This window comes from Sceloporus occidentalis, unplaced genomic scaffold (assembly GCF_023333645.1).
Source record: "Sceloporus occidentalis isolate IW3139 unplaced genomic scaffold, rSceOcc1.0.p SCAF_1, whole genome shotgun sequence".
NCBI lineage: Eukaryota > Metazoa > Chordata > Lepidosauria > Squamata > Phrynosomatidae > Sceloporus > Sceloporus occidentalis.
In genome coordinates this window covers 318,302,952-318,327,205 of record NW_028316981.1, presented here as the reverse complement: position 1 = coordinate 318,327,205, position 24,254 = coordinate 318,302,952, and the positions used below count along the sequence as shown (strand labels likewise).

Here is a 24,254-nt window from a genome sequence, read left to right as displayed (position 1 = left end):
ACAGCTTATGGAGAAAAGGATTTAGAAGCTGCACTGCAGTGTTCTTCTGAGGTGCTCCTCCTCATCCTAGGAGCCTTTCCTGGCTTTTCATTCAACTGATACTTTAATTCTGTTTTAAGAATTTCACTTCTTTACTGAGGAGTCCTCCTCTGAACCGGTTCAGTATCCCTTACTGGGAATTCCGGAATACTGCAAAATAAAAAATTCTCCACCTGAGTGGCTGAGACAGTGAGACTTTTGCTTTCTGATGGTTCGGTGTACAAAATGTCTCTTTATGTATATGCAAATATGCCAAAACCTGGGGGAGAGGGGCAGAAATCTGAACCCCAAGACACTTGTGGTCCCAAGTTGAGGGAGACTCAAGCCTGGATCTGCTTTAGTTTTTCCCAAGCTGCCTTGAGACCCAAGGCTAGAGGAAAGGTGGGATGTAAATCAATAATTCAAATCAAGTTCAGAGGTTGGAGGGGTTCTTTGATAGTGGATTCCCTGCATTGACATAAAGGAGTTGAACTAGATGGCCCTTTGGGGTCCCTTTTAAGAGGTCTATGGAAATAATAGCTAAAATCCCAAAGGCTTCTTACATTTTAACTACATTTTGTTTGCTTTATTGTACAAGCCGCCTGAGCCCTGAATTTTTGGAAGGAAAGGCAGGGCATATAAATTGTGATCAGGAAGAATTCCAAGCAGACTTTTACTCCATCTCACTGAGTTCAGGATCCAAGGCCCAGCTTGCTGAGAAGGCCATGGGGCTGAGTGGGGGCTGACCTGCCTTGATCCTATGGTGGAGAAAGGCAGGCTATAAATCCTGGAAATCAATCAATCAATCAATTGACGCCCTGTTTAAATATTTGAAGGGATGTCATATTGAGGAGGGAGCAAGCTTGTTTTCTGCTGCTCCAGAGAATAGGACACAGAGCAATGGATGCAAGCTCCAGGAAAAGAGATTCCACCTCAACATTAGGAGGAACTTCCTGAGAGTAAGGGCTGTTCGACAGTGGAACAAACTCCTTCCTCGGAGTGTAGCGGAGTCACCTTCCTTGGAGGTCTTCAAACGGAGGCTGGATGGCCATCTGTCGGGGATGCTTTGATTGGGATTTCCTGCATGGCAGAATGGGGTTGGACTGGATGGCCCTTGTGGTCTCTTCCAACTCTATGATTCTATGATTCTATGACCACGAGGCCCTGTTGTTCCCCCCCCCCCCCGCTGCTTATCAGTTATTTGGATGATAGTATAGAGGAGATGGTATAGAGGAGATGCAGGTGAGACCAAATTAGGAGGAGTAGCTAATACCCCAAGGGAGAGGATCAAAATTCAAGATGACCTTAACAGATTAGAAAGCTGGGACAAAACTAAAAGAAATGAAGTTCAACAGTGAGAAATGTAGGATGCTGCACCTTGGCAGTAAAAACGAAATGCATAGATATAGGGTAGCTGACACTACCCTATATCTAAGGGATCTGGGAGTTTTAGTGGACCACAGCCTGAACATAAGTTAGCAATGGGACGCTGCCGCTAAAAAAGGCCAATGTCATCATAGGCTGCATCAATATAGAATCATAGAATTAGAAGAGATCACAAGGGCCAACTCCAGTCCAACCCCATTCTGCCATGCAGGAACTCTCCATCAAAGCATCCCTGACAGATGGCCATCCAGCCTCTGCTTAAAGACCTCCAAGGAAGGAGACTCCACCAAACTCTGAGGGAGTTTGTTCCACTGTCTAACAGCCCTTACTCTCAGGAAGTTCCTCCTAATGTTGAGGTGGAATCTTTTCCTGTCGCTTGCATCCATCGTTCCAGGTTCTGTTCTCTGAAGCAGCAGAAAACAAGCTTGCTCCCTCCTCAATATGACATCCCTTCAAGTATTTAAACAGGGCTCTCATATCACCTCTTAACCTTCTCTTCTCCAGGCTAAACATCCCCAGCTCCCTGAGTCGTTCGTCATAGGGCAAGGTTTCCAGACCTTTCACCATTTTAGTCTCTCTCCTTTGGACACATGGCTCCAGTTTCTCAACATCCTTTTTGAATTGTGGGGCCCAGAACTGGACACAATATTCCAGGTGGGGCCTGACCAGAGCAGAATAGAGTGGCACTATTACTTCTCTTTTTCTAGACACTATACTTTTATTGGTGCAGCCTAAAATTGCATTGGCCATTTTAGCTGCCACATCACACTGTTGACTCATGTTCAACTTGTGGTCTACTTGGACTCCTAGATCCCTTTCACACGTAGTTTCATTCAGCCAGGTGTCACCCATCCTATATCTGTGCATTTCATCCTATATCTGTGCATTTCATTTTTCTGCCCTAAGTGCAGTACCTTACATTTCTCCGTGTTGAATTTCATTTTGTTAGCTTTGGCCCAGCTTTCTAGTCTATTCAGGTCATTTTGAATTTTGATCCTGTCCTCTGGAGTATTAGCTATTTGGAAATTTGATGAATATGCCCCCAATTCTGTCATCCAGGTCATTGATAAAGATGTTGAATAGCACTGGGCCCAGGACAGAGCCCTGTGGGACCCCACTGGTCACTTCTCTCCAGGATGAAAAGGAGCCATTGTTGAGCACCCTTTGGGTTCGGCCGGTCAACCAATGACAAATCCATGTAACAGTTACTTTGTCTAGCCCACATTTTACAAGCTTGTTTGCAAGAATGTCATGGGAAACCCTGTCAAAGGCCTTACTGAAATCAAGATATACTATATCTATATAGCGTATATAGTATATCTACAGTGTTCTCTTCATCTAGCAAGAAGAGAAGCTGAAGGGGTGATATGATCGCCCTGTTTCAGGATGTGAAGGGGTGTCATCCCATTGAGTAGGGAGCAAGCTTGTCTTCTGCTGCTCCAGAGAGGAGAGCAGAATGGAGCAATGGATGCAAGCTACAGAGAAAGAGACTTTGGGGGAACTTCCAGAGGCTAAGCGCCGTTCGGGAGTGGCAGATGCTGCCTCCGAGGGGGATGGAGTCTGCTCCTTTGGAGGTCTGGCCCCGTGGCGGCTAGACAGCGCCAGAAGCTCCAGGAGCAGGGCTTGCAGCTGAGCCTGGGAGGAAGGTCCTGCTGGCAGCAGTGGGCCCCCTCCTTCCCCTTCCTGGGCGGCAGGGAGGGAGCCGAGGCTCTTGGCTGCTCCAGGGCCCCTAGTTCCCTCCTGGGCCTGCTGCAGGGAGCCCAAGCAGCGCCTGGCCTGGCCGCCTCCCCTCCGGCCCTCCCGACTCAGTCCCAGCAGGGCCAGCCCCGGAGGAGGAGGAGGAGGAGGAGGAGGGCCAGCCCCGAGAGAGAGAGAGCAGCGCCGGCCGAGGAAGGTAGGGAAGGCGGAGAGAGGCCCCGGGACGACAGCGGCTCCTCTCCCAGCCCCAAGGGACCCGGGAGCCTGCCTCCCCTTTCCCTCAGCCCTGCCTTCCTTCCGTTCTTTCTTTTCCTTCCCTCTTTCCTCCTCTTCGCTCTTTTTTCTTTCCTTCCTTCCTTTCTATTCCCCTCTCTTTCCTTCCTTCCTTCCCTCCCTCCCTCCCTCCTCTTCTTCTCTCCTTCCTTCCTTTTTACTTTGTTTCTCTCTCCCCCCCTTCTTCTCCCTTCTTTCTTCTCGGCTTCTTTCTCTCCTTCCTTCTTTTTGACTTTGTTTCTCCCTCTCCCTCCCTCCCTCCTTCCTTCCCTCTTCTTCCTTTTTGACTTTCTTTCTTTCTCCCTTTTTCCTTCCTTCTTTTTTGTTTCTCCCTCTCCCTCTTTCCTCCCTTCCCTCTTCCTTCCCCTTGACTTTCTTTCTTTCTTTCTCTCTCCCCTTCCTTTCCTTGCCTCCTTCCAAGGCCCTCCAGGGAAGAGACCCCTGCCCCTCCCAGCCCTCCCTTTCCCTCTGCATCGCCCTCCTTCCTTTGCCAGCCTCCCAAAAAACCTGCCATCTCTGCCCCCTCCCTCCCTCTCCGCAGCTGCAGCTGGCAAACAAGCTTTTTATTGCGAGAGAGAAGCCAGCAGCTCGATGCCCGTAAAAGTGCCAGGCAGCAGGCAGCAGGCAGGGAAGGGGAGGCAAGGCAAGGCAAAGGAGGAGTGGAAGAGATGCTGCCCAGCCTCCCCCCCCCTTGCCCTGCCGCAAGGGCCCAAAAGGGCAGCAAAGGGGGGGGGGGCTGAGGGCACCCCTCCCATGATGCCAGTCCTGCCCCTCCCTCCCAGAATTGGAGAAGGGCTCCCACTTTTTTCCTTTCCTGCAGAGAAAAAATAAATAAAGGATGAACCTTCTGGGCCCAACTTGGGACCTTCGTTGTGGTTGTGGGTCTTCCAGTCATTTCCAACTTACAGCAACCCTAAGGCAAACCTATCCAGGGGTTTCCTTGGCAACATTTCTTCAGAGGGGGTTTGCCATGGCTTTTCTCTGGGGCTGAGAAAGTGTGACTTGTCCAGGGCACATAGCTGGTGTCTGTGGCTTCTGTTGTGGTTGTGATTGCATGCCTTCAAGTCATTTCCAACTTACAGCAACCCTAAAGTGAACCTATCCTGGAGTTGTCATGGCAAGATTTGTTCCGAAGGGGTTTGCCATGGACTTCCCTGGAAGCTGAGAGAGTGTGACTTGCCCAAGGCCAAGGTTTAACCTGGGCAAGCTGGGATTCGAACCCTGGTCTCCCAGCGTCCCAGCCGAACACTCAAACCACTAGGCCACACTGGCTCCACATCCACAGTGATGTGGAGCTGCCTACTTCTCATTGCGCATGGCACATGCCTTCCCTCTGGCTGTCCTTCCTCCCCCTTCCAAAACATAAACAGTAGTAAATCTCTCCTTGGCACATCCATGCCAGCCAGCTGTGACTTCACACACACACACAGCACACAGAGGCCATGCATGCACAACTTCCTGAGCAGACAAATCTTTCTCTGTGTGCAGGTCCTGGTCAGCAGCACCCGCTTTCAGACCGGACCCGCCTCGAAGGGGCGTCATTTGGGAGGCTCTGCTGTGTGCTTTGGCAGGCATCCCAATGCCCCTTCTTTAAGCATCGGCTGCGGCAGGATTTGGAAGGATCTGGGACGACGCAGTGAGGCCTCCGGTGTGGAAGAAAGCTAAGGAGGTAAAAGGAAGAAAGGGGACTTTTGCATGATGCTTTTGGGTTGGTCCCAGAACGGTCTCCTTGTTTTTTGATATCTAAAGGGCTGCCATTCCATGGAAAGTGAAGCCAGCTTGTTTCCTGGTGTTTTGGAAGGTTGGAGCCAAGGCAATAGGTCCAAATGATGAAACAATACATTCTGATGAAACATCTGGAAGGTCCTCTTGGTGGTAAGAGCTTTCTGATGGTGGAATTGCCAACCTGGGAAGGTGGTGGACTCTCCTCCATTGAAGCTTTGTACACAGGGGTTGAATGGCCACCTTCCTGGTTGGTTCAATGTGGATTCTTGCCTTGGCATTGCGTTGGTCTAGATGGCCCCTTGGGCTTCTTCCAACTCTAGAAGACTATGGCTCAGATCCTACATTGGGTTGCACAACATGAAATATGCACCTGCAGTTTTTATATTACAGTGGGTCCTGGGCATCCGTTCCGATTTTGTTTCCAAGACCCTCCATGGACAACAAAATCCATGTGGATGCTTATCCCATTAAATACAATGGCATAGTAAAATGGTGTCTCCTATATAAAATGGCAAGGTCAAGGTTGAATTTTTGGAATTTATGATGGTTTTAAAGTATTTTCAAACCGTGGATGCTTGATAAAAAAAAAGTCTGTGGATAGGGAGGGCTGACTGTACTTTGCTCTGTGGCCAACAAAGGTGATTTCCCCCAAAAGTGATTTGTATAATGCATTTGTAGTACATGCTGATGGCCATACGAAAAACCAGAAGTGTGCTTGGCGCAGATTGTGGAAGTTGTGTTGGTGCAAGACGGAGCTTGCATTCTTGTAGATTTTGACAGATCTTGCTGTGCCATAGTAATGGACCAGGCATCTACCTGAGACCCAGATTGGAAAGGCTTGGGCAGACAAAAGACTTGAGTCGAGAACTGGAGCTGGCCCCAAAAGATACATCTCAGTGGCAGCCTCTGCACTGCAGAAATAATCCAGTTTGGCACCACTTTAAATGCCATTGGTCCATCCTATGGAATCTTGGGATTAGTAGTTCGTTGTGGCTCCAGAGTGCTCTGACAGGGAAGACTAAAAGTATCACAGAACTTCAGTTCCCAGAATTCCTTGGCATGGAGCCATAGCAGTTAAAGTGATATAAAACTGGATTATTTCTGCAGTGTAGTTGCAGCCAGCATGAGCTTTGTGGAGAGACAGGCCGCATCATTCACACAAGCCACAAACTGCTGTTTGGAATTGTATTTGTTGCCTTTCTGCTTCAATAGCCTTGGAAGAGCAAAGGGGGTTGGAGGCAAAACCCCCAGATCTCAGAGTATGGGCCACCTCTGGTCCTCAGGGCATGAAGAAGGAATCTCAGGGTGAGAGCGGTGTCTTGAAAAGCATGTGCATTTCTCATTTGTTAGACTTGGTGTTTGTCTGAGTAGGTGGGAAGAAAGGGTCTCCTTGCACACAGTCTTTTTGCGATAGTGTCCAGTTTCCAAATGTGTGCAAGGTTCTTGTCTCCTTGTTTTACATCACAAAGTCAAGCTGAGCTTCTGGCTCCTCTTTGGTATTGATATTTATATCAACATTTTTGTATTGGTTTTAATTTGTATTCTTTTAGATATGTTGCTAGCCACCTTGAGTCCCATTGTTGGGAGGAAGGTGAGATGATGATGATGATGATGATGATGATGATGATGATGATGACGATGACGACGACAACGACTTATTCCTCCATGGCCCTAGCCAATTCTAACTAGAGCAGGGAAGGGGAAAAGAAAATAATCATGCCACCTCTTTTTTCCGGGGTTGTGAGGTTTTGGGGTGAATCCTATGGAACATCAGGGGTGATAAAGCAGGCCCCTGAAGTTGCATTGGATGTACTCCAAAACTTCACACCCTTAGAATTTTTTTCTTTTAAGAAAATCATTTTGGAGGGCCAAACATTGATACAAAAATGCCCAAGCTACCACAAAAACGTGGCATGTGGGCTCTACTTTGCTCCTTCCTACCCTCAGATGTCGGGGGAAACTGATGAAAACCTGCACCAAAAATTCATTTTTTGCTTTGTAGGGCAAGGCCTTCTTGTCTCCAAATGTACACCCAGCAATGAACACACTGCGGAGGGAAAGGGTTTTCACCGTTATTCATGTCCCAGATGAAAAATGAGTTTCTCAATAGTTGAAAAATTCAGTTGACAAGAATAATAGAGGAATGAATTTTCACCCAAAATTCATTTTTTGCAACAAAATCATTTTTTGCACCAAAAAAGATTTTGTGCACAAAAATAGTGCTTCCAAAAATACACTTTTTGTGCAAACAAGCAGGTTTTGTGCAAACCCCCCTTTTTTTACTCCAAGCCACCTCCATGTATTTCTGCATAGAATAATTTCCCAAATGATGTCAAGATGTAAGAAGTCCAGGGAATAACCGTACAACATTATTGCCTTTGTGTTATTTTTCAATTATTGGGAAACCTGTTTTTCAGCTGGAACATGAACAACAATGAAACCCTTCCCCATAATCCGTGTGTTCCTTGCTGGGGAGGAGAAAAGCCCTAGAAAGCCCCATTTCCTTGCCTGCCCCTTCCCCAGGGAAGCTAATCGTCTTAGTAGTTATTTGTTATTACTGTATTTATTCTCACCAGCAAGAATAAATAATTGATGCCGTTTTCTTCCTGCTTTGAGAGACTCCCTGAAACTGGTGCATTTTTCTCAGGCCAGGTCTTGCTCTGTACAAAGTGAACCAAAACAAAATACCAATTTTGTTTTTTAATCTTTATCTTCTGCAGAGAAAAAATGTTGGCCTAATTCCTGCTCTTTCTTTCTTTCTTTCTTTCTTTCTTTGAAATCAGTTCCTATTCCACCTTTCTCCCAGCATGGGATCCCAAGGCAGATTTAAAATGTTTAACAGTTTCAAAGGCTATTAAACAAGCAGTCTTGCTAGTATATTAATTTAAAAGACATTTAAATCAGAGGATTAAAAAAAGAGCACAGGAAATAAGAAGAACAAATTAGTTTTGACTGGAGAGGAGCTTTTGAAACAATGGGTTTGACTTCTGTGTTGACTCACCATTGAACAATTGACTGAATGGGTCTACTCTCGTTGGGACTAATCTTCAGGATTCTAGCCGGGATTTTCTGTACAGGAATCTTGGCGGTTTTATAGGCAAGAAAATTGGATTTTCTGCATCAGGATCAGGTTTCTGGTGCAGAGAATCCTCATTCTTGTGCTAAACCAAATCCTCTGCCCAGAAAAGCCATGCTTTTTTGGGTGACACAAAATGGCTGATGCTGAAAATTCCATTGCTGTGTTTAGATATTCTTTGGCAGAGTTTCGGGAAATTGTAGTTTCATCAAGCATTCAAATTCAGTCCCTTCCCTTTCTAGAACCACCCCCTAAACTTTCTATAGGGAAATACAGTTGGCCCTCCATATTTGTGGATTTAACTTTTGCGGATTTGATTATTCACAGATTTCATTAACATGATCTCTCTCAGAGTCTTCCAGCATGACTCTATGGTCAACCACCACCAGAAGAAGAACCTACAGATTGGAGAACCTACAGATTCCTAGAGAGGACACTTCTCTAGGCATCTGTAGGTCCTCCAGCTCAATTCTGTGCTCAATGTCTTAGTCATGCTCAGAATGGAGGACATTTTGAAATTCCTCCTGGACAGAATGTTGAAATGCTGGACATGTCCTGGAAAAGGAGGACACCTGGACACCCTAAGTACAATTATGGGGTCCAGGGTTCCAGTCTCCACTTGGCCATGGAAACCCACTGGGTGACCTTGGGCAAGTCACACTCTCTCAGTCTCAGGGGAAGGGAATGACAAACCTCCTCTGAATAAATCTTTCCAGGAAAAACCCATGCTAGTGTTGCCTTAAGGTTGCCATAAAACAAAACCACTGGAAAGCACATAATAACAAGATTTTGATTGAACATTAGAAGGAACTTCTTGACAGTGTGTGAGGTTGGGCAATGGAACCAATAGCCTAGAGAGGCCTTTCTCTGTTGTTGCTGCTGTTGTTGTTGTGTACCTTCAAGTCACTTCCCACTTACCTTACCCTAAGGTAAATCTATCATGGGGTTTTCTTGGCAAGTTTCTTCAGAGTGGGGCTGTCATGGCCATCTCCTGAGACTGAGAGAGTGTGACTCATCCAAGGTCACCCAGTGAGTTTCATGGCTAAGATGGAAATCGAACCTTGGTCTCCAGAGTCATAGTCCAATGCTCAGACCACTATGCCATGCTGGCTGCCCTGGATGTCTTCAAAAAAAGGCTGGACAGCTACCTGCTGGGTGTGCTTAGCTGAAGATATCTTACATTGAACACTGGGTTGGACCTAATGGCTTTAACGGGACCCCTTCCAATCCTATAATTCTAGGATTCTGTTCCTCTGGTTTGCTTCTACTCTCAGGGGGCTCGGTCCTAGACATTTCCTGCCCTCCCCAGGTGAAACATCAGGAATAAACTCTTCTAGAACATGGCCACATAGCCCCAAAAGCCCACAAAAAACTATAAAAACACTATTCTTTTTACCTAAGAGAACACTTCTCTAGGAATCTCCAAGTCCTCCAGTGCAACTCTATGGTCAACATCTGCCAGACGTTGATCGTAGAATCATGCTGGAGGACCTACAAATGGCTAGAGAAGGATTTTCTCTAGGAACTTTTAGGTTCTCCAACACAAGTATGGTCAACTTCCAGCATAATTGTGCAAGAGGACAAATTAGAGCTTCCTAGAGAGATCATATTAATCAAAACATCAAATAATCAAATCTGCAAAAGTCAAAGCCACAAATATGGAGGGCCAACATCTAGGCCAGGGGTTCCCAATGTATGCTTCTCAGGTGCTCCATGGCACTCCAAGAAAGAAATAAAAACTGAATGAAATTAAAGAATAAGAATATACAGTCACACCTCCTAACTGACCTCGAAAATCCATGGAGGGGCGACCTTCACAATTTTCGATGGGCTGTGCACCTGGCACACATGCCCAACACATACACATATGGGAGTGTACCTCATTCAAGCCTATGGGGCTTGAATATGCACAAGCCCCCATTTTCGCAGGGGGTCCGAAACAGATTCTCCACAAAAACAGAGGGCCAACTATATTCTTATATATACTCCTATATCACCATTAACTTGTAAGACATAGAGTAGGTCTCTTAGGGGTGCCACCATAGAAATAAGGGCTCAGTGAGTCAAAAAGGTTCGGAGCCAGGCTGTGCATATGATAGTGTAATTTAAAGGCATAGTTGTTTACGTCACAACCATTGCCATTACATTCAGTGATATACGGGGATTGTGATTTATGAGCAATTTTAGTGTAAATCATTGCTAAGGATGTAATGTTGTGGCATGGGAGGAGGTCAGTGGGTGAGTTACCCTATCAGGTGATGCCAATTCTAGTCATGCCACTGGATTCAGGGGTACAGCAGCTGTTGGACTGGGATTGCCCTGGGCCCTCAGGATGATGGGACCTCCTGCTTTGTACCCAGTCCTTGCCACTGAGGCCAGATCTATCTCTCCACTGCATTTCCAAAATCTCCTCCCTGCACCTGGTGCAATTGCGCTCTTCCTCCTGCGTTGCCCATTTGCTCTTTTCAGCCTTGCTGGGGTTTGCTCAGCTCGCTTCCTGCTCTTGTGTGCTTTCTAGGGCACCAGACCCAAAGTCTGGAATGCCGCTCTAACTTCCCAAGAGGCTTTGCAGCTGTCTGAGTATCTTGGCACCATGCCTCTGTCTGTTATGGAGACATCTCTGTCCTTTTTCCTAGCACATTGTCGTGTGTGTGTGTGTGTGTGTGTGTGTGTGATAGTTACTGGTGGCAAAGAAAGGGAGGAAGAAGGGATTATTCTGAACTGGGTCTTGGCTGCTGCAATTTCCAGGGAAAGAGAACGATTTGACAAGGGGAGACCAGAGAGAGAGCTGCCATTACAAGAGAGGAGGAAGAAAGCCAGTCTTGGCAAAAGGATGTAGAAGCTGGCTGGGCAAGAGGTGGGGAAGGGGCTGCCAAGGGGGTCTTTGAATGGAAGCCAGTGCTCAGAAGAAGGAGGCTGATCTCTCTCTTTCTTGCCCTCTGGTTCCTTCTCAAGATACCTTTTTGTGGTGTCTCAGTGATTCCCATGCATGGGAAAGTCCAGCATTGAGACAGAGGCAGAGGCCAGATTAATGATGCAATTGTGCAGCTGCACTATGTCTCTCACTGGCTATCAAAGGGAGCCCAAGACCGAAGGCAAATGGGTGCCGTTAGCTTCCTTTTCTTTTCCGTTTCCCATGTATTTCTAATATCAACATCATTGTACGTGTTACTTGAGAGCTTTGTCCCCACAAAGTTACTGGTTGGAGGCTTTGGAGAGCTGTAGTCCAAAACAGCTCTGTGTAATGGGCTGGGATCCTACAATTGTAATGGGTCCTAAGCCTCAACAAAACAAGGCGAGTATGTGTATGCCAAGGGATCTTGCAGCATCTTTGAAACTGTGCAAAAGAAGTTTTAGGAAAATCGTTTTTAGACTTGGCCCACGTCCTCAGATCCATGGAGCGAACTGGTGCCCAGGAAGGTCCTTTAAAAGCAGACTGTATGAATAAATGTAGAAATGTAACACTTTTGGGTATAGTAATGGGGTGACAAATGAAGGTTAAAATTGAACTTGTCACCTCATCACCATACCCATAGGAAGTCTTTGAAAGCTTATGCTACAATAGTTTTTTGTGGGTTTTTTGGGCTATGTGACCATCTTCTAGAAGAGTTTATTCAGAGAAGATGCCAGCCACAGACGCTGGCAAAACGCCAGGAATAAACTCTTCTAGAACATGGCCACATAGACTGAGAAACCCACAAAAAACTATGGATGCCGGCCATGAAAGCCTTTGTCTTCACATTATGCTACAATGTTTTTCACTCAGTCTCAGAGGTGCTACAAGATCCCTTTGTATGCTGATATTCCAAATTAACACAGTTAAGTCTCTGAATTCTACCCCCGGGGACCAGACTGTTAGTCTCATCCTAAGATTATAAAGTTGGAAGAGACCCCAAGGGCCATTGCCCTTCAGGGAATCTACAGCAAAAGCAACTCTGCAAGGTAGCCACCTAACCTCTGTTTAAAAACCTCTGAAGAAGAGGAGTCCACTATCTTCTGAAGGAGTCCATTCCTCTGTGAAAGTGGTTGTGCTGAAAACATGTTTGCACAGATGAAGATTTTGCATGTTGTTTTCTGCCGTACCTTTTCATTTCTATCCCCTGATTCTGAGAAAAAGCGTACATACGTGCTCAAAGGACACTGGAGATTGGGGTTCAATTTGCTGTTCAGGCAGGGAAATTCGCTATATGACCTTGGATAAGACACACACTCTCAGCCCCAGGAAATCCTTTGAGAGGTTCTCTTAGTGTCACCATAGTCGGAAATGACTTGAAGGGTCACAACAATAACAACAGAGTGAAAACTGGAGAGGGCTCATATGCCTTTAATGGTTCTGTAGAGGAGAGAATTTCAGCAGGTGAGGCTTCTCATAGCAAGAAACACTTGTTGAAATGTCCTCTTTGGAACAACCATTAAAGGTAGAGGAGAAAGTCAGTGTGGGGTAGTGGTTTGAGCATTGGACTACAACTCTGGAGACCAAGGTCCAAGTCTTCACTTGGCTGTGGGATCCCCCTGGGTGACCTTGGGCAAGTCACACTCTCTCAGCTTCAGAGGAAAGCAAAGGCAAACCACTGGGCAAGAACAAATTCCCCCCAGAAAATCCCATGATAGGTTTTCCTTAGGGTTGCCGTAAGTCAGAAATGACTTCAAGGCACACACAACAAGCTCTCTCCAGTTTTCAGTCTGACAACTTTATTTAGGAGCAGCTCCAAGGCCCCAAAAAGCTGAATCTGGCCTCAGGCGGTGGGAAGCCACAGAGTTCACAATGGCCTTGTAATGTGGGTGAAGCAACTTTCTCCTGGCTGGAATATGAAATCTCTTCCCTCTGGCGTGAGAGATGAGGAAGGAGGAGGAGGAGGAGGAGGAGGAGGAGGGGAGATTGGGAGGCCTTTTGGCTCCTCTGGCCTGGCTTAGGAAGCATGAATGAATCAAGGAATGAATGAACCGCCGAGGAGCAAGTGACTCAGCCCCCGTGCTCCGTCCCTGAGCTTGGCTCATCCTGGCAGCCACACAAGTTTCCTCTTTTCTGGTCTTTTCCGCAGCCTTATCAGAAGCCTTGGCACTGAGGTTTACAGTCCAGCGCCTGTCCTTCTGGGTTCTTGTTCTTTAAGGGACTAGTGGTAGGAGCCATGCCATTCTGGCCAGCTCATCCCAGGGAATTGTGGACGGGTGGGAGGAATATCTTGGCTATAGGTCTCATCCATGTGCTGAACTGGGTGCCCCGTGGCTGGGACACATGTGGGCGAACAGAAATGGTGTAATCTGGGGGCCTGTGTCTGGACTTTCCCAGCTTTTTTCAATTATGTTCTCATATAATCGTAGAAATGGAAGAGATCCCAAGGACCATCCAGTCCAACCCCTTGCCATGAAGGAATACAACATTTAAGAACTCCTGGAAGATGTCCATCCAGCCTCTGTTTAAAAACCTGCAAAGACGGAGACTTTCTCCAAGGCAGCAGTGTCTTCCACTGTCAAACAGCTCTTATTGTCAGGAAGTTCTTCCTGATGTTGAGGTGGAATCTCTTCTCCGGTCTGTACAGCCTCTTAGTCTCTGGAGCAACAGAAAACAAGCTTGCTCCATCTTCAGTATGACATTATTTAAACAGGTCTATCACTTCCCCTCTTAACCTTCTCATCTTCAGGCTAGATATACCCAGCTCCCCAATGGAAGAGGTTGGGGCAACCCTCTTGAAGGTGTGTTGGACAAAAAGTGGGCTGCCTTCCTGGCTTGTTGTGATCCAACATGTACATAATGAGATGTCTTGGAGATGGGACTCAAGTCTACACACAAAATTCATTTATGTTTCATATATACACCTCATATACGTAGTCTGAAGGCAATTTTATACAATACAGTCAGCCCTGCGTATCCACAGATTTTTTACCCACATATTCAAGCAACCATGTTTTAAAAATATTTTTAAAAGACATACATCCAACAAACCAAGATATGATTTTGCCATTTTATATAAAGAACACCATCTTACCGTGCCATTGTATTTAACTGGACTTGAGCATCCAAGGATTTTGGTCTCCATGGGGGCTGCTGGAACCAAACCTCAGCGGATACCAAGGGCCCACTCTATCTTTAGTAATTTTGTGCATAAAACAAAGATTGCGAACCATCAGAAAGCAAGGGAGTCACTATCTCAGCCACCCAAGCAAAAGCAGTTTTGGATTTTGAAGTATTTTGGAATTCCAGGTAAGGGAGGCGCAACCTGTATTGCACTTTATATTGTACTTTTCATCCAAAGAGTTTGAGATGGAATTTATCACATTTGTTCCTCTGTCATATTTTATACTCACATCAGCCCCAAAAAGGTGATTTAGGCGGGTTACAGACCGCCCATTTGGGGCGGGCTGTACCCGCCCCTTTCCCCAGTGTATCGGGGCCTCAGCTGCCAGAACGGCAGCCGCTGAGGCCCCGATCCGCCGCTTTCCGGGCTGTGGGGAAGCGGCAAAAGGCCCCTTCCCCGCAGCCTGGAAATGGGTGTCCTTGGGGCTTCAAGCCCCAAGGACACCCCATGGCGGTGGGGAGGAGGAGAAAGGGGCCGCTTGGCCCCTTTCTCCCTTTGCTTCGCTGGGCGCAGCCGTCTGAAGGCTGCACCCAGCGACGCAAAGCGGCGCCGCAAACCAGGAAGGAGCTCCGAAATGGAGCTCCTTCCTGGTCCGAGCAAAGGGCGCACTAACTGCCCTGGCACAGACCGACGACGTCACGTCCGCGCCGCCCCGTATAGAGGCAGCGCGGTCATGATGTCATCATGGCGGCCCCCATGTGGAAGGGGAGCTGCCATTTTGTACGGACTCAGTCCGTACTAGGGTTAGGGGGGTGCGGAAGCACCGCACCTTCCTAACCCTAGTACGGACTGACTCCGTACTTTCATGGCGGTTTATAACCCGCCCAAGACTGAGAAAGGAAGACTCAAATCCACTGCCTAAACAGCATATCAAGCCTGACTTAGAGCTTGAACCCAGATCTCCCTAGTTCCTAATGCAAAGTTCAAAAACTTGTCCATGGTGAAGAAAGTCCAACCACTCCGACTATTGGCCCTGCTGGCCGCATCTGAGGGACATTTGGCATTCAACAATATCTAGGAAGGGCTATGGGTTGCCCAGCTCTGAACATCAAACATTCAAGCAAATGAAGAATTGGGAAGAGCTTGCAGGATCCTGCAAAGCACAAAATACAGGTATTCTGAAATCCTCTGTCTGTCTGTCTGTCTGTCTGTCTAATATTTCTGAAATAAAAAAGATCTCAGGTCCCTAACATTTTGGATAAGGGAGAGTCAACCTGTAGTATGACATATTATGGGCCTGCCTCAGTTTTAAGATCCTTTGAGGAGACCTTCCTCTTGGTTCTACAGAAAAAGGGATTCCACCTAAAGGTTAGGAAGAACCTCCTGCTGGTAAGAGCTGTTTGACAGAGGAAGATGCTGTCTGGGGGAGCGATGGAATTTCCTTCTTTGGGGATTTCTTACCAGCAGATGGCCATCTGTCAGGAGAGCTTTGATTGTGCATTCCTGCATGGGAGGAGGTTGAACTGAATGACCCTTGGGTTCTCTTCCAAATCTAGGATTATATTATTCTATGAAAATGGTGGACTCAGTTTCACTGGAGGCTTTCAAACAGGTTGGATAGCCACCTATATCAGAGGTGATTTACTTGTGGTTCTGCTACACTAGTAGAAAAAGGTTACACCATTTGGGCTTTGGGGGTCCCTTTTAACTCTATGGTTCTAGCTCTTCCACTGTGGAACAATTAAATCAGCGGGTGATGGACTGTGTGGTTGTTGTTGTTGTTGTTGTTGTTGTTTTAAGACGTTTTATGGCTGTCCGTCAGGGACACTTCTCTTGTGAATTTTCTGGTGCTGCCAACTAGTTGGAGCAGATAACTTCGGAGGCCCCTTCCTGCACCATTCTTCTAGGAGGAAATGATTTAAAATGAAAGCCATTTTTTAAAAAAACTTTCAATAAATTATTGAAACATTTCTAAATACGTATTATTATATATTGCAAAAACTGCCAGTTTTGTAAAATCTCCTGCTGAGTAATAAATAGAAATATTTCTTTGGCAGCTCCTTGAAACCTTGTTTGGTCTTGCTTCTAACCGCTGCAAGGGCTGAGATGAGGTGAAGGCTCTTCGGGATGATTTATCAATTTGCTGGTTCCAGATACTCATAGTTTCCATCACCCTCTGGGTGGGCAGGCAGGCATCCCGTGCATTTGGAGCACTGCTTGCGGGGCAGAGATGGGTCCTGTCATGTTGCGGGGGCTGGAAATAGGCCTGAGGAAAGACAGAAGGGCTCTGGGCTCCTTCTTTTGACTTCCCTGGATGGAAGCCAAGGACCTGGCAAGTTGTTGTTTGTGCCTTTTAATTTTAGATTGTCAAAATATGCCATGGAATGTACTGCAGCATTTTCAAGGGCTCTGAGGCTGCCTCTGAAATGAAAAATTAATGCAGTTTGATACCGCTTTAACTGCCATGCTATGACATCCTGGGATTTTTAGTTCATGGTGGCACCAGAGCACTCGGACAAGGAAGGCTAAACAAAACTATAAATCCCAGAATTCCATAGGACTGAGCCATAGCAATTACAGTGGTGCCAAATGGCATTATTTCTGCAGTGCAGATTAAACCTGAGACTGTGCCTTGTCTCTCATGACCGTTCTTAATTCTCCTGGGCTTTTGTCAAATTCTAGAAAACGTTGCCCTCTCTAGCAAAGCCTGTAATAGTGACCAGAGGGTAAGAGTTGCACCCCTTGCATCAGAGTGTGGAGGAGACCCAGTCTGGTGTCATGGTTTGAGCATTGGACTAGGATTCTGGCAAGCAGGGTTCGAATCCCCACTCAGCCATGAAAACCCAGCGAGTCACACACTCTCAGCCTCAAAGGAAGGTGAAAGCAAAACCTTTCTGAACAAATCTGGTCAAGAAAACTGAATTTGATGTGTCTTGTGTTCAAGACAGCAACAAAATAAATAAGGAGACACAGGCCCTGCAATTTGGGATAAGCACCATAAGCCTATGACTCACCTATGCATCTCTCTTATAACTCCATTGAAAATATGGACATCATTTTTATCTAACCATTTCCCACCTTGGAAAGCGGATGACTCTCTTTCATTGGAAATTTTTAAACAGAGGGTGGATGACCACCTCTAAAGGTGTTTAGGTTTTGGATTCTTGAATTCAAAACACACAGAAGAACAAAGTTTGGGAATCACTGGTATAGGGTCTTGTACACATACACTGGTATGCTGGAAAATGCAGATTCCCAAATTGCATTTCTGAGACATCAGCATGCAGATTATAGCAGGCCATTCTGTGTGTGACTCACACACCCACACACTCACAAATGTACACAGAGCTACTTGGCTTTCTTTTACTTCAAAAGCCTGGAAACTATGTAGGGAGCTGGGGATGTTCAGCTCGGAGAAGAGTAGACCAAGAAGAGACATGATAGCCATCGCCACACAGCAAATGGTTAAAAATGCTCTTTTGGGGCTGTACTCCACCCAAATTCACATGATTCCCTTTCCATGGAAGGCATGAAAGGTGACCAAGAGTGGCTTGGTGTCATGGCCAGTCACCCCAGTGGGTGTCTGTGATGGTGCCATGTCCAGAGGAGCCAAAAAACAGTGCCAGCAGCCCTCCGAGCTCAAGATCGTGCCCACCCTTGCAATGAACCTGACATTCCTATTAGAGCAAGCTCACCCACCATGACTGGAATGCACTGCGTAAAAATGATTTGTCTGTGTTATTAAGTCAAAAGCAATGTCTTTCATATATCACCTCTTCCGAAATACCGTCATACTTTATTTTAATAGGCTAATGAATCTGCTAATTGGTTAACGTCTTCAAAAAAAGCAGTGGATGCTCTCCTTCTCCTACCTTGAAAGTTTAAATGTGTTAATAAGTCAAATTGTCTGGAATAAATAACCCCGAGGTATCTTTCTTTTCCTCCCTGCTTTCCCCATTGTCTAGTTTGTGGGAGGACACAAAATCACCTCCTGCTAGCCCATCTCCTTGGCCAAATTTGGTACTTGCAAGTTGCAACCAGGTGGATGAGTTTCTGCTTGAAGGTCAGGTTTGTCGCTTTCATATTGGAAGCCAAGTAGGGGATTCTGTCATAGACTGTACAAGGAAGGTTTCCAAGCCCCCCAAAGGCTTTCCCAGTTTAACTGCATCCACACTGCACAATTATGGCAGATGGACTCCACTTTAATTGCCATGCCTCTATCCTATAGCATCCTGAGATTTACAGTTTGCTGACTTTCTTGGGAATCCTTTAGTGCTACAACACTAGAGCTCTCTGACAAAGAATTCTATGTAACCTTCAAGATTACATAATTCCATGTGATGACTGAATTCCATAGGATGGAGCCATGATGGTTAAAGTGGTATTAAACTGCTATGTTTGTGCACTGTGGGTAAACCAGGGCTGCTGTTCCCTTCTGCACTGGCAGTATGATGCTAGTGGGCTGGAAGCATCATGCTCAGAGGTTCTGCTAGGTATACCAAAGTGATGGAGGCCATGGGCACCATCCTGTACATGTGCCTTCCAGTGAACTAACTGATAATGTTTTCTGTTTGGAGGTGACAGATGTACAGATAAGAGCCATTCAAAGATACAACCATATAGAACCAGTATGTAGAGAATTCTTGTAGCATCTTTAAGACTAACTGGAAGAAAGAGCTTGGCAGCATGAGCTTTCATAGATTTGAGTCTACTTCCTCTTCCAAATGCATCGGAGGAAGTAAACTTAAGTCTATGAAAGCTCATGCTGCCAACTTCTTTCTTTCAGTTAGGCAGGGTACACACCGCCAGAAAGAGGCACATCCCCAGTGCCTCTCTTTGTTCCGCAGGAGCTCTGCAGGAGCGCCGCAGCAACCAAATTGTGTGGCTCCTTTTTGTGGCGCACTTCCGCCACCCCAAAGCGCCAGCAACAGCACGGAGACGTCACAGCTGCGCTGCCCCATTTGGAAGTGGCACAGCTGCAATGTCACCATTATGCGCCGTGTCTGGTGGGCATGCTGCAGCTGTGGCGCCCTCGTCACGTGCAAGGGTTGCCGGCTGTGTGACCGCTGTGCCTACCAGGCAACCCTCGCACGTGATGAGGGTGCCTCAAAGGCCCGTCTGGATTGGACCATAGTCTCCAAGGTGCTACAAGATCTCTCTACATACAGATAAGAGCTATGTTAGTTTTTGATCCAAAAGGAGGACAACCACAACCAGGTGTTGGGGAGAAGCTCTCTCTGCTTGAACAAAAGGTGTCAAGAGGGAGGTGCAGGGAGTGTGGATTGCATGTGTTGACACCGCAGGAGGCGTTGAACACCTGATGGGATGGTGGTTCCCAAGACCCCCCTGGCCACTAGTCGGAAGGGGCTGCCTTTTGGGTCTGGCAGACCTATGGGGTTTTCTTGCACAGATTTGTTCAGAGAGGATTTGTTCAGATGGGATGGTTGATGACGGGGAGGGACTTGAAAGTCTGTCATTCATACACTGTGTGCATTGTGTGCCTTCAAGTCATTTCCAAATTATGGTGACCCTAAACATAACCTATCACTGGGGTTTCCTTGGCAAGATTTGTTCAAAGGAGGTTTGCCATTCTCTCTCCCTGAGACTGAGAGAGTGTGACTTGTTAAGATCACCCAGTGGGTTTCCATGGCCAAGTGGGGATTTGAACCCTGGTCTCCAGAGTCATAGTCCAACACTTAAGCCACTAAGCCACACTGAATGCCATTCATAGGGTCTCCATAAGTCAACAACAAACAGAGAATAGAAGAACCACAAAAGTGCACGCTTGAGTAGAGTTCCAACAAACCATGACATAAATTATAAATGCTCATGCGGAAAGAACAACTACACCCAATTTTAATACGTTAAGACCAGGAAATGCAGGAACTTGTACAGTTGTTTTGTTGGTCTTTTTCAGTGGGGTTATTTTCAATGTTCAACATGTAAATTTTCAACAAGCAGAAGCATTAAAAATACAACTCGTACAAACAAGCACTGACTGATCAGATCAGATCAGACTGATGAAGGAAGACCTGCAAAAGGTTCACAGTTTTAAAAAAGAGACCCAGTGTGGTGTTGTGGTTGAGTGTTGGATGCAGCTCTAGAGATTAGGGTTTGATTCCTTGCTTGTCCATGGAAACCCAGTGAGTGACCTTGGGTGTGAGTCACATACTCTCAACCTCATAAAACCCCATGATAGGTTTGCCTTAGAGTCACCATAAGTTGGAAATGACTTGAAGGCACACACAACACCAAAATAACAAGGAAATAATAAGAAGGGAGGCAGCATGCACACACCATCTCTCATTGGAGGCAGGAGTCCCCAAGCAAGTGCCTGCCAAATGCTGGCTGGGAGTGATGGTATTTGTAGCCTGATACAGTTGGAGGGGACCAGGTTAGGGCAGGCTGCATTTGAGCACCACAAGACTTTTACTAGAGAGGGTTTGTAGTGTCTCTGCCTGCCGGGAGGTTAGCCCAATGAAGAAATGACATAGACAAGAATTATGTTGGTTTCTTGGGCAGGCACAAGTTCTCTGTGGAAGCGTTTGGACATATTTGTCTATTGTGGTACAGCTGCACTCAGGCTACAGAAGCAGATTTGTGCATGTGATACCATTTTGGATGGGCACACATCATACATGGATATGTGTATGTATTTTAATTGGGTGTGCTTGGAGACGCATTGTGTCTGAATGTGGATTTAAAGTGTGTTGTGTATTCAGCTGTGCATTTGTTGTCTTGGTTCAGTTGCTCAATACTCTGCCGCTTAGTACAAGGGCTGCATAACACAATCAAATCATAACTCAGAGATTTGCACTAAGCAATCCTAAGGTCCTCAAGGCAGCCATTTTCACAATGGGACATGTTTCTTCAAAGTAGGCTTCTGAATGTTTTGCAGTTGCTTTAGCATAGCGATTCCCAAACGCTGGTCCTCCAAGGTGTTTTGGACTTCAACTTGGCCAACTGTCAGGGATTCTGGGAGCTGAAGTCCAAAACATCTGGAGGACCAAAGTTTGGGAACCATTGATTGCATGCTTTAAACAATAATAATCTAAACACCTGGACAGTTTCAACAGGAAAGAGGAATCTCTTAAAGTAAACAAGGTTTGGCTACCAGTCCTGAAAGATAGCAAGATAAAGACAAATGCAAATGAGAAACCTCTCAGGGTCAGGGTTTTCCCAGCAGACAGTGAGCAGGAATCAAGCAGATATTAGTCCTCTTGTGCAGACCCTCCCACCCTGAGGACTGCCATTAGCAACCAACAATATATACATGCAAATCACTCCTCCCTTTCCAGATCACACAAAATATATATAGCCAAGTCCTTTCTAGGCAAATATTCTCTGAAGATGCCAGCCATAGATGCTGGCCAAACGTCAGGAATAATCTCTTCTAGAACATGGCCACATAGCCCGAAACACTCACAAAAAACTATGGATGCCGGCCATGAAAGCCTTCGACTTCACAATAATAATCTTTAGCCTTTGGAGTGTACTTTGAACACTGCAGAGGGCTTTTTCATGCACTGCCTAGTTGCAGTCCTTACACACAGCCCTCTAAGAGAAAGTGAGCATTAAAGTTACCCATATTTACCTAAGGCCGTCTCATGGATTGATGAGAGCCAGTGTCGTGTAGTGGTCTGAGCATTGGATAATAACTCTGAAGACCAGGATTTGAATCCCACTCAGCCATGGAAAAGGGCACCTCACACTCTCTCAGCCTCAGAGGAAGGCAGTAGCAAACCCCTCTGAACAAACCTTGCCAAAAAAACAAAACAAAACAAAACAAAAACTGTGATAGGGTCTTCTTAGGGTTGCCATAAATCAGAAATGACTTGTCTCTCTCTCTCTTTCTCTGGCTTTGCTTCGCGAACGAAGATTCAGGAAGGACGCATCCCGCGCTTTGTACAAGCAGCGCGTTGGTGACTAAAAAGGCCAATTCGAGATAAACAGGTCTGGTTGCAGAAAGCACAGCAGAAAGTCTCCTTGGGTGATGTTTCCAGGTTGCAGTTCTTTCTGCGTTGTCGTTTCTCTTCGAGGCTCGTTCGGCGTGAGCTTTTGAAGAAGGCTGCAGCGTCATGGATAGTGCATCTCCATGCTCCCGATGCGAGGCCAGGGAGGACCATTGTTGGTGATCTATCTGGCCAAGCCTGAGATGTTGTTTCAGGGAGTCCTTGTATCTCTTCTTTGGGGCGCCCAAAGTTATTGTGTGACTTGTAGGCACACAATAACAGCAACAACATCCCAGCAGTTGTTGACTGAGGTGAGATTTCAACCAGGGACTTCATGATCCCAGGCTCAGTCTCCCAGCAATTGCACCATACAAATTGTTCCCATCCAACCAAAGCTTAAATTGAAATTTCAATGGGCTGATGCTGCACCATTAAAAATTAAAAAGCAGCCAAAAATACGGTATATTGGGCAAAACAGCAAAGAATCAGCTAAATTGCTAACCTCAAGCCACAAATACCCTCTTCCTGATCTCATAGAATAATATGCAGTTCTCCTTGGCCTGTGTTTGAGGATTTTGTCATCAGAAAAGAGAGCAAAGATGAAACACTTTCCTCACTTTCAGTCTTTCACTCAGGGCAGCGTTTCTGCTTTTCTGGAGGCTACGAAGTATAACTGTTAACTTGCACACATTTTAATTTGCAAAACACCTGAGAGAAGGGAAGGGAGGTACCACACACACAAACACACCTTTTAGATACAGAACAAGAAATACTGTAGTATCCTTGGTATGCGCTGGGATTTGGTTCTAGGACCCCTCATGGATACTCAAGTCTCTTATATAAAATGGCAAAATCAAGGATTGTGTTTGGAAATTTATATTGCTGTATTTTTGAACATTTTTGAGCCAGGATTCCCTAGCATAGAGCCATGGGAGTTAAAGGCATGTCACACTGCATTACTTCAGCCTGAGACTTTTCAGTGAGTCCTTCACAGGGTGACCAGAGGTCCTCCTTTTCCAGGACATGTCCCACATTTCAGTCTTCTGCCCAGGAGTCATTCCCAAATTTCCTCCATTTTGAACATGGCAAATAAGCATGAGTTTGTATTTGTATGAGCGTTTTTTGCTTTTATTTTGCAATGCCCTACATTTTTTCTTTAATGCCTTACATTTTGTGTTGCCTTGTCCTCCTTTGCAGTGAGAACATCTGGGCACCCTGGTCCTTCACTTTTTCTCTTCTTCTAATCCTGTGATTCCCAAACTCTGGTCCTCCACGTTTTTTCAGCCATCTTGGCCAATAGAATGGGATTCTGTGAGGTGATGTCCAAAAACCTGGAAGGCCAGAGTTTGGGAACCACTTTCTTGTCCCTCCCAGAGCTTGGCATAATAGACTTTTCTGGAACAGCAGTATTCAGACTCACTGCTCACATTGTCTGGGGCCTTTGGGGAACTAGGAAAAGGAACGTTTCCAAGTGCACATCAGTCCCCTCCAAGTGCAGATTCCTTGCATCTTTACAGCTGTTCTTCCTGACAGCTGAGTCCTTTTTTTCATGGCCTGGAAGTTGCATGCTTTTACACCAGGAATGTGTTTAATCCCTTGGCCTTGTGATGTGGTCTGAGGTGGATGAGGATGGTTTTGCTTCTGCCTTTTCTGGTTTGAGGCTTGGGTTTGAGTCCTGACCCAGCAACAAGGCCTTGCAGAGAGCCAGAAGGCGGCTGGGACAAAGATGCTCTGAGTCACACAAGCTCACTTGGGGCTTTGAATACCAACTTGCTGTGCCCAGTGGGCTGTTTGTAACTTAAATAAAAGGAAATTGCATTCAAAAACCACTCGGTTCTGGGGTTGCTCAGGCTGGTCAGAGACACCTACCTGTGGTTTCTTTGGTAGCCCATTCATTCTTTCACTACACACATTTGTTGTTGTTGTGTGCCTTCAAGTCCTTTCCTACTGATGGCCACCATAAGGTGAGCCCATCATGGGGTTTTCTTGGCACATTTCTTCAGAGGGGGTTTGATGATGATGATGATGATGATGATGATGATGATGATGATGATGATTATCCCACCCTTTTCCCAAAACCGGGACTCAGGACACCTCACAACATTAAAA

The 24,254-nt window shown here is 46.2% G+C and overlaps 1 protein-coding gene across 5 annotated transcripts in view; it reads left to right on the top strand.

Annotated features, from left to right (window-relative positions):
- Positions 1-3,213: 3,213 nt before the first annotated feature.
- The window catches only part of IL11RA (interleukin 11 receptor subunit alpha), a 146,739-nt gene continuing 125,698 nt past the window's right edge, over positions 3,214-24,254 (top strand). Inside the window, exons 1-2 of one of the 5 annotated variants that reach the window (XM_089498421.1) lie at positions 3,214-3,298; positions 4,864-5,044. The gene's annotated coding sequence lies outside the window, so the exon portion shown is untranslated. Of the gene's footprint in view, positions 3,299-4,853; positions 5,045-24,254 lie in introns of those variants that run through there. The other 4 variants (XM_089498414.1, XM_089498406.1, XM_089498385.1 and 1 more) reach the window with 4 other exon arrangements.